This window comes from Giraffa tippelskirchi, chromosome 14 (genome assembly GCF_054371585.1).
Source record: "Giraffa tippelskirchi isolate mGirTip1 chromosome 14, T2T-mGirTip1v1.2.pri, whole genome shotgun sequence".
In the NCBI taxonomy this organism is placed as follows: Eukaryota; Metazoa; Chordata; class Mammalia; order Artiodactyla; family Giraffidae; genus Giraffa; species Giraffa tippelskirchi.
In genome coordinates, this window is record NC_137288.1 from 18717135 (window position 1) to 18727502 (window position 10368).

The 10368-nt window shown below is 54.0% G+C and overlaps 1 long non-coding RNA gene across 1 annotated transcript; it reads right to left on the reverse strand.

Annotated features, from left to right (window-relative positions):
- Nucleotides 1-1485: 1485 nt before the first annotated feature.
- Nucleotides 1486-4261, reverse strand: LOC145534920 (uncharacterized). Its single transcript, XR_014075074.1, has 2 exons — nucleotides 2197-4261; nucleotides 1486-1689 (listed from the first exon to the last, which is right to left on the reverse strand). It is a non-coding gene; the product is annotated as an uncharacterized LOC145534920 (long non-coding RNA).
- Between the last annotated feature and the right edge of the window lie 6107 nt (nucleotides 4262-10368).

A 10368-nucleotide genomic window follows, 5' to 3' on the forward strand; every position in this document is an offset into this window, starting at 1 on the left:
ACCAGCTCTCCCTAATGCTGGGTCATTTGTTATTGGGACGGAGGGCACAGCTTGAATTAATAATCCATTTCTCACCCCCACGTATTTATTCTTTCGATTAGAATGATTCTGCTCCTAATCTGTTTGCCTCTAAGTCTGGGCAAGGACGCGCGAGATGGGTGGCCCGGGGGGCCGGGAGGGAGCAGCCTGCCAGCAGCCTTTCAGGGAGCGAAGGCTTGAAACCATCCTCCTCTTTGAAAAGTAAGCTTTCTCCCAGGAAAAGAGGCTCCAGTGGGAGGAGAACTGGCGTGCTCACCGCCAAGGTCACCTTCCAGGGCCGGGCTGGCCGTTCCCCCCAGGAGAACTCACCTCGGGGGGGCGGGGGTTGCACATTGGGCGGCGCTGGGACCCTGCACCGGGCACGGGCCCAGCGACCAGCGTCTGCCGTCCGTCTGGTGGGCCCCCGAGGCCTGGCCGGGCACCTCTCCTGCCCTAATGGCTGCCAGCCCCGGCCTCCTGCCGCTGTTTCCTGGGCTCCGGTGTGGCCTTTGAGACACTTACGGGGGCGTCTAGAGAGAAGGACTCCCCATCGGGAACTAGCAGACCCCAACGTGGCTCACCCCAGGGCTGAGAGTCACAAAGCGAGGGGTCGGGAGACGCTGATCGGCCGCTCGACGGCCGTAAATCCTCGCGCGCACGTGCCTCTCTCCAGAGGGACAGCCCGGCCCGCGCGTGCAGAGCCCCCTGGGGTTTCAGTCCCCGAACGCTGGCTCGGCGGGCGCATTGTTCTGCGTCAGCCCCCAGGTGGAAACACGGAAGACAAAGCCACCCCAGAGCCGCAGGAGCCAGAGACAGCAGGCGGCCCGGTATCACAGCCAAGCCGACGCTTCTGGAACGCCGAGGGCCAGGGCCTGCCTCCGCACGCGGCTCAGGAGGGAAAGATGTTTGCGGTTCGCAGCGTCCAAGGGAGAGGAGCAGGAGTGAAGAAGGGTCAGCCTCCAGCCGCAGAGAATCAACCAGGAGCGTTCCCAACGTGGGGCCGCATTGCCGAGTCCGCGACAGGTAATTTAGAGGCAGCCCCGACTTCCTCTCTGCGTCCCCGAACATAAACCAGGGATGCCGTTAGCCCAAGGAGTCAGCCCCCGGCGGGGCGGGCAGCAGGATTTCAGAGGCCTGTGCGCTGCCCCTGTGGGGGTCTCCTCTGGATCGAAGCTGATGGAGAGAGGAGGGGAGGGGGCGGTGGTGTAGCCTAAGTGGGACACCAGCGATCGGCTCCTGAGACGCGTGGAGGCGGCCCCATGCAGGCGGCAATGCAGGCTTTTCAAGGCCCCGCTGCATCCCAAATTTATGTTTTCACAACGTGATGAAGAACCTTCCCAGGAGGAAGGAAAGGCCCCCTGTCCGTCCACCTGTACTAAAGTCTCTGGTCAACAAAGTAAGTGCGGCGCTGACCGCTGCCCAGCGGCTCAGGCCCCGAAGCCCGTCTCCAAGGGCAGAGGATAAATAATACATCCTGTGTTTTTAATATCGTTAGGGAACCAAACAGAATAAATATTTCACACCGCTGGAGACCAACACAGAACACGCTCCCCCCGTCCAAGGCAGGAGGCAGAACTGGGAGTTGGAGACAACACGGGAGATTCCAGGCCTGGGGTGGTGGAGGCGCGGAGTCTCGGGAGCCAGCTCAGGGAGGGCCCAGCGGGGATGAGTCTGTAAATAATAACAGAAACACGCACAGCCTGTGTGAGGAAATCAGAAAACAGCCTCCAGGGAGAGAGAACCAGGAACCACCAGCCTGGCTTCCAAGTCACATGTTTACTGGCCTGGGTTACTGAAAGTGAAAGTGTTAGTCGCTTCAGTCGTGTCTGACTCTTTGTGACCCCACGGACTGTAGCCCGCCAGGCTTCTCTGTCCATGGGATTCTCTAGACAAGAATACTGGAGTGGGTAGCCATGCCCTCCTCCAGAGCATCTCCCCGACCCAGGGATTGAACCTGGGTCTCCTGCATTGCAGGCAGATTCTTTACTGTTTGAGAAACCAGGGAACCCAGGTTTATGATACGGCTACAGTAAATTCCTACCCTCTCCTGAAAACACCCCCACAAACTTCCCTCCCAGCCCCCAGTGCTTCAGACACTTATGAAGAACCAACCAAGTGCTAGCACCACCGTCACCTGAAGAATAACATCAGAATGGAAGGGAATCCCACTGTTCTCACCCCTCTCCTTTCTTTGCAGAAGCCACACTGAAGTTCTGGCCCTGAGGTCCTCGGGGCCCCTCGATCCTGGGTTGGGGGTGTCTGCCACCATGATAGGGTTGTTCAAAATGGAACTTCCCCTTCCTCTGTCTCGGACACGTGACAGAGGTCCCGTCAGCCTCATCACGCCACTGGCCCCTCACCAGCCGGTCCAGGACCTGGCCTCAGTCCCTAGATGCTTGCAGAGCTGACTCTGGCTGTAGATGAATGAACACGCCTCACACAAGCAAAGCCGTCTGCGGCTCCTGTCGCTGGAGGAGCACAGTGAGAGAGAAGAAATCTCCACTGGATCAGGAGGCTTTGTGTGTGGGGGGCTGAGAGCTGAGGTCCCGGGAGTCAAGTCAAATGGAACCCTGTGCTATGTGCAATCCCCCAGTGGCATGTTTGAACTGTGGGAGGTGGGAGCTCGTGGTCAACTCCCAGGCTGAGGCAGGCTGGGAAGGGGTCAGGGTCCACTGAGGGATGAGCGAACAGTGGGCAAGTAGCAATGACTCCGAAGCAGGCCCCCCGGCTGTGGGCAGGGACCACCGCGGGCGGAGGGCAAGGAACCTCCCCACCACTTGCTTCCACGCTGTGGGGTACACACTGCACCTTGCTGATACCACATCCCTACTGACTAAGGAACCTGGTTGTATTCAGGTATCAGGCACAGATCTCTTGATTCCAGGGAAGGTGGTTCCTTCCCTCAGCCCCAAGGAGAGGATTACAGTTCATCTGTATCTGTAACCGGGTGATATATTTGTCAGTGTTGGGTCTAGAAGCAGGCACTTGACCAATTGGTCAGGCAGAGATGTCTTCCAGAAAAAGTTTCCTTATCGGATAAAATGACAGCCCCCTTCTCTGTGGCCTGTCTTACTGTGTTACTGTGATGTCTGGAGCCACAGCAGCCATTTTGAGGTCCTGAGATGATCATCGTGAAGATATAAAGTGGGGAGCATGTCACAGACACACAACAGACGCACAACCTAACAGCTGCACCCATCCAGCAACTGCCTAATCCACTGCTTGATCCCTCTCACCAGGCACTGACTGTACCACTCATCCCATTCCAGGCAGAGCCCCAGGAGGGAGGTGATAAGAAACGGCCAGAAGAAGGAACTTCAGAGGTGGAGTTGGCCATGAGAGCATGTCGTGTAACCTGTAATAGGATGGGAGAGAGAGGGCCCGCTCAGGGCTGCAGAGTCAAATGTGCTGGGCTCCCGGCACCTGGTGGAAACGGGCAGCCTGGAGCTGGCGGTGCCGTTGGTCCAGGGGTGTCTGACACCATGGGTGGCTGGGTTTGGGCAGCACTGCCAGGGTCCTGGAGCGGCAGTGGGGGCTGGCTGGGACGCAGAGGAGGTAACAGAGCAGCCTGGAACCTCAGGGGACAAAGTGAGCCAGGCTGGGGGCTCCTGAGGCCAGATCAGGGACCCAGAGTGAAGTCCTGAGGACCTGGAGGCTCGTTTGGTGGCAGGAGGTGGCCCTTGGGGTGCAGTGCTGGGAGAGCCAGTGCCCCCGCCGACCCACCCCCGAGGGAAGTCACAGGGCAGCCGAGCAGGTGGGGGAGCCAGGGGATCCCCCCCCAGGCTGAATGCAGGGGCAGCGGTGGGACCGATGGGAATCCTGCTGCATCCGGTCATCCGGCCCCTCCTCTGCCCCACGTCCTTGCAGGACACCGAGTCCATCACGGGGCGGAATCAAGCCTCTGCTACTGCCGGCAGAGCACACGGAAGGACTTCTGCTTATTTCCCACTCTGCGGGACTTCATTTTTCTCTTTCTGAGGCGCACAGAACGCCCTTGTGTCCAGAGCAGAGAGGCCGGAGCGGAGACTGAAGTCGCCCAAGGCCCCCTGGAGCCCGACCCACTTTTCTTTCAGAGGCCCCTCCAGTCTCGCCCGCAGCTCCTGTGACCTCGGGGCTGAGCTCATACTCGTCTGCAGACCGGACAGGGACTGGAAAGGAGGCGGCCGGGGGAAGGACGCGGGTCATGAGCTCTGCAGCGGCCCGGAGCTCCTCGGCCTCATCCCAATGCACGCCTCGCTTACACAACCCGCCACCAACAGAAATGTTCCTGCAACCACACTCATAATTCCCCCATTATGTCATAACTGAGGGGTTGTACTTCATAGCGGTGACATCTTAGCCTAGAAATATGATAATATCCTGCATGTAAATGCTGTTTTTATTTTCAAAACACTTCCCAATGCCTTCTCTTATTTCAGAACATTCTCTAGGAAGGCGGAGCTCCAGGCACCCGCAGGCAGGGCCCATGGGCAAAAAGGGGACGAGCGGCCCAGGTGGGTGAGGGTCTCAGGGCAGTTTAATGGCCCCCAGCCCCCAGATGGGCTCCCTTTGGATCCGGACCCCTCTGGGCCCTGTGGCTGGCAGGAGCCCTCGGCCTGGAGACCCCACCGGAGGGCGGACAGCCTTGGGTCCCTGCCTGCGGGCCCCCCACCTGCCCAGAGTCCTGAACCTCTGGGAACCAAGGCCTGGCTCCCAGGCCCTGTGCTGGAGCCTCTTCTGTCAAACGAAAGAAACTTCCAGAGCCAGGAGTGAGCCCAGAAGGGCCAGAACCCCCTTCTTCTCTGCAGCCTGTGCACCTCCCGGGCTGTGCTCTGGGCTCCCACGGGCGTCAGGGTCCCGTCGGCCTGTGCTCCAGGCGCCTGTGGGTTTCAGGGGCTGGGGCCCAGGGGTCCTCTGGCTCTGGGGGCTCCCCTGTCACTCTGCTCTCTGTGCACCCCATCCTCGGGGCAGGTTCCCCTGGGGTCGCAAGTGCAGGGGACCTCTGCCCCAAGGCTCCAGGGGACTCCTCTATCTGAGAGGTCCCCAGCTCTGGGCCTTTCTCCCGCACTCCCCGCCCACCTCCCACCTGCCCCGGGGACTCCAAGCCCTGACTCCAGAGAATTGAAATCAGTCATCACATCCCCCCAGGCAAGCCAGCGCCCTCCTGACTGCCAGGCTTCTTAGGATTCCAACACCCCTCCTGGCCTGAAAGCCCGGGCTCATCCCCGATCCCCTCAGCTCAGCTCACCCCAGCAGCCCCTCCCCAAGCTCCCGCACACTGCGCGGGCTGGGAATGAACAGACAGCTGGACCGCACAGTCAGCAACACGAGCGACGTGTGCAATGAACGTGAGAAGCAGGCGGGACCTTCAGCGTGTCTGGAATCCAGCCTCTGGTTTCATCCACGAACAAGAAAAGGCCCAGAGAGGGTCAAGGCACTGCTCAAAGTCACACAGCTGAAGATGGGCTGACAGGACTCCAGTCTCCTTACCCCCCAGGCAAGTGCTCCCTCTGCAGGTTTGCATTTCCCTCCTAAGACGCGAGATTGAGGAGGAGACTTAGCACACAGGCAGAAACCTGCTTGTCCTGTGACCTTCAAGTCCTGCACACACAAACCCACAGATACAAACACACACACACACAAAGAAACACACAGAAACACACACCACGCAGAGAAACACACACATACACACACAGAAACACACACATACAAACACACAAAATACATATAACACACACGATACACATAAATACACAGAAACACACATATACACAATACACACAAACATACAGAAACACACACAAACACACAAAATACATACAACACACACAATACACACAAATACACAGAAACACACATATACACAATACACACAAACATACAGAAACACACACAACACACACATATACAAACACACACAATACACAGAAACACACAAACACATAATACATGCAACACACACAGAATACACACAAATACACAAACACACACACAAAGACACAACACACACATACAAACACACAAAATACACAAAAACACACATACAACCACATAATACACAACACACAGAGAAACACACAATACAAACACATATACAAACACACATACACACACAATACACAGAAACACACAATACACAACACACACAAACATAAAATACACACACAATACACACAAATACAAATACACAGAAACACCCACACAATACACAGAAACACCCACACAATACACACACAACATACACAAACACCCAATACACACAAACACATTCACACACAAAAACACAACACATACACACACAATACACACACAAAAAAACACACAACACACATACACAATACACACATACAGAAATACAGACAATACACACAAACACACAGAAACATATACAAACACACACATATACATGTTTGCTGGTAGGGTGATCAGCACCCTAAGATTTCTGGGAGTAAAACACAGGCCTGGGCACATCCTAAAACCCACTAACGGTAAAAACGTATCACGGTCAAATCAAAAACGGTTCCTGCATCGAGGTTTGAACAGGTCTTCTTGAAGGTAACACAAAGTACGTACCCCCTGGCCATTTTCATTTCGGCCATGACTGTCACACTCACACCCTGTTTTCTAATTCCCTGGAGGAAGATGCGTCCGTGTTTAATCTGGACCCTTTCCGTGCCCCCAACTCTGTCCGCTCCCCCTGCTGCCCCGGCCGCCGGGACGTCTGGTTGTTCACTTGGTGATTTAGATGCTCCTATGACACATCCAACCTTTTAAATAAATCATTCATTTTTCTTAAAGGTTGGCCATGTCACGGTGTTGTGATGCATCCAATTTTTAAACTGTTTATTTGATGTCAGCTACGTCAGACATAAAAATAAATGTGACTTGGTGGAATGTAATACAGAGATTTGATATCTGATTTGGAATTTTCCCCACCGGCTGTTTAATGAATTGGGAAGATTTTGGCCAGGCTCAGGGGAAAACGGGAAATTCTGTATTGTGTGGCTTCTGGGGCGCCGACTTTCTGAGGCGTCCTCCCGACTTTCTGAGGCCCCAGGCGCTCCTGCTCTCCCAGCCTTCTCTCTCCTCCCCGCTCCTGACACAGCCTCTTGGGGAAGAAGGCGCGGCATCACTTAGAGGTGGTGTGCCGGCCCCGGGGAATCCTGCCTTGTCGGGCTGGGCCGGGCTGGAGGGGGGCTCACGCAACACATGTTTGTTACGGGGACAACAACTGGGCATATTTGCAACCTAAGGCTTGACCTCTAACCAAGAGAGGAAAACTCAGAGGTCTGTGAAGCAAAGATACGGGGCAAGAGTTGGGAAGAACAAACTAAAATGCAAAACAGTGATGCGTGCTCAGTCACGTCTGATTCTTTGCAACCCCATGGACTGTAGCGCACAGGCTCCTCTGTCCATGGGGTTCTCCAGGCTAGAATACTGGAGTGGGGGCCGTTTCCTCCTCCAGGGCATCTTCCTGCCCCAGCAGTGGTGCATCTCCTGCGTCCCCTGCATTGGCAGGAGCCATCCCCGCTGAGCCGTTGGGGAAGCCCAGACACTAAGCGTGCTGAAACTAAACTCCACTGGAAACTGAACTCCAGCATAAAAAGGCAAAGAAGCGGGGAGAACATGAGGACTGAGCCCCCCGAGACGACGCCCTGACACCCTCGCACCGCCAGTCTACACTTGTTCTCATGCACATATGTTGGGTTCATGCCTTTATTCCAACTTACAAGTGCGGAACATGCATACCCCCGCCCGTGCTGGCCTTATACATGACGGGAGCACCGTGATCAGGAATATGCTGTTTTATGACAGAAAGCCTAATGTGGTGACAGACATTATTAGATTCTTAACCACCGTTTATGAACTGGGCTTGTCAGCATCACAAGGCCAGCTGCAGGCTCCGTGAGTGACAGGCACTCACAGTGACGCTCACAGAGACCCTCTCAAGCTGTTCTGACCACTACGTCCATGTTTTTGTTCCATTCCTAGGAAGCCCCGCCCACAACCTCAGTGAGACGCCAGTTCCACAGCCGAGAAGGAGCAGTGTGACCTTATACTCCGGGCATTAAGGACCATGTGGCCATGACCTTTAACTTGGGGACTTTCCTTGCTCACATATAGTGGTGGCTAATGTACCACTGTCTCAGTCTTCGTGAGCCAGTGGTGGCCAGAAAGACCCCTGTTTTCAGCTCTGGTCTCATGTTTTCAGATAAAGGCAAGAAAAAAAAGGCAGGAATCCTAAAAACCAACCAGGTTCAGGGTAACACGGGCGGATGGGCAAGGAACATGAAGAGCAACGTCGCCGAGTAGGAAGCTCCGAAGCCCAAAAGGATGAGAAGACAGTCTCAGCCCCACTGGTGAGCAGAGAGCAAACAGAGAGATGGGGAGGAGACACACGAATGCGGTGGTTTGTCAGGGAGCAGGAGGAAACGAGGTCAGAGGGATAAACGGGAAAACCAAACCAGAGAGGGGCCTCGCAGCCACTGCTGACAGCAGAGTCCCATGGAGAGTGTGACGCACAGACAAACAAACCAAGAGTTTAAAATACTGAAGCGGGGGGCAGGTTTTTGTCTACCAGGTGAATATCCAAACACAATCCTATTTCTGCATACCAGCAACAAACACAAAATGGAACTGTAGGGTGATACCATTTACAGTACTGTCAAGGTCATCAGTTTACTAGATTATCTGCTGCTGCTGCTAAGTCACTTCAGTCGTGTCCGACTCTGTGCAACCCCATAGACGGCAGCCCACCAGGCTCCGCCGTCCCTGGGATTCTCCAGGCAAGAACACTGGAGTGGGTTGCCATTTCCTTCTCCAGTGCATGAAAGGGAAAAGTGAAAGTGAAGTCGCTCAGTCGTGTCCAACTCCTAGCGACCCCATGGGTCTGCAGCCTACCAGGCTCCTCCACCCATGGGATTTTCCAGGCAAGAGTACTGGAGTGGGGTGCCATTGCCTTCTCCATTACTAGATTATCTAGAAATAATCTAATAAATATCTAAAACGAATGCAATAAATATCAAGAAAGAATCTAATAAAACACATGTAAGCCCTCTGTGCCTAACAGTTTAAAACACTTTGAAGAGAAAAAAAATTGAGAGATAAAAATACAGGGACATATTGTGTTCATGGATTGGAAGACTCAATATTTAAATGATGTTAATTTTCCTACTTGGACTTTAAGGAGATCTAACCAGTCCATCCTAAAGGAAATCAGTGCTGAATATTCACTGGAAGGACTGATGCTGAAGCTGAAACTCCAATACTCTGGCCATCTGATGAGAACTGACTCATTGGAAAAGACCCTGATGCTGGGAAAGATTGAAGGCAGGAGGAGAAGGGGACGACAGAGGATGAGATGGTTGGATGGCATCACCGACTCAATGGTCATGAGTCTGAGTAAACTCCGGGAGTTGGTGACGGACAGGGAGGCCTGGAGTGCTGCAGTCCATGGGGTCGCAAAGAGTCAGACATGACTGTGCAACTGAACTGAATTTTCCTAAAATTGACATTTAGGTTAAATATAATCCCAATCAAACTTGCAGGTGTTTTTCTTTCCCTGTGGAAAATGAGAAAGATAATTCCAAAATTCATATATATATGCAAAAGGCGAGGAGAAGAACAAAAGCAGTCTTGAGGAAAGGATGGACTGGGGACCATAGCCGGCTTTCTCTGGGTGTTCCAGTTGGAAGAGAAGACCAGACTTAGGGATGCTGCCAGCTACCGAGCGAATCTTGGGCCTTTGGTGGCAGTTGTTACAGAAGTTACCGAGTAGCTTCTGGGGTTGTTGGTGCGAGCCATCCGGCTGTTTATTTCAGTCAAGGGGACCGGCTTCCTGGGCAGGGCGCTGCAGGTGTGGGTCGGAGCCCCACCTTATATATGGCCTGGCCACTGTCCATCTGCACGTTCCCTCTCTCAAACACACCAGTCTAACGATGTGAGCCACCCGCACACATGACGTGGATGCCCTCACAGACGTAACATGCAAGCCTTGCCCTGCACGCTTCCACAGCACCGAGCACGGAACAGGCTCTGCACGCTGTGACTCACAGGGACAGGAGAGGTCACATCCTGTTTCTGGGTCACTCAGCTGGGTTGAATCTCTGGACATGCACAGAGCTACCCATGTGCAGTGTGAACACTCTGCTCTGCACAACTGTACTTCAACAGAACATCTGAAAAGTTAGTGGGGAGAGAAAGCCATGGAGCTCCACTGGTGAGATTCCCAAGATGTTATGAACGAATTCCATGGGTTGCTTCTTTCGTGAAATATTTTGCCAAAGATGGACGGCGTTTCAAGTGTCCTCCTGACCTAGGAGAGTTGTCTTCCCTTGATTTTTCGGAACTAGTGAGAGTAGTGACTATAAC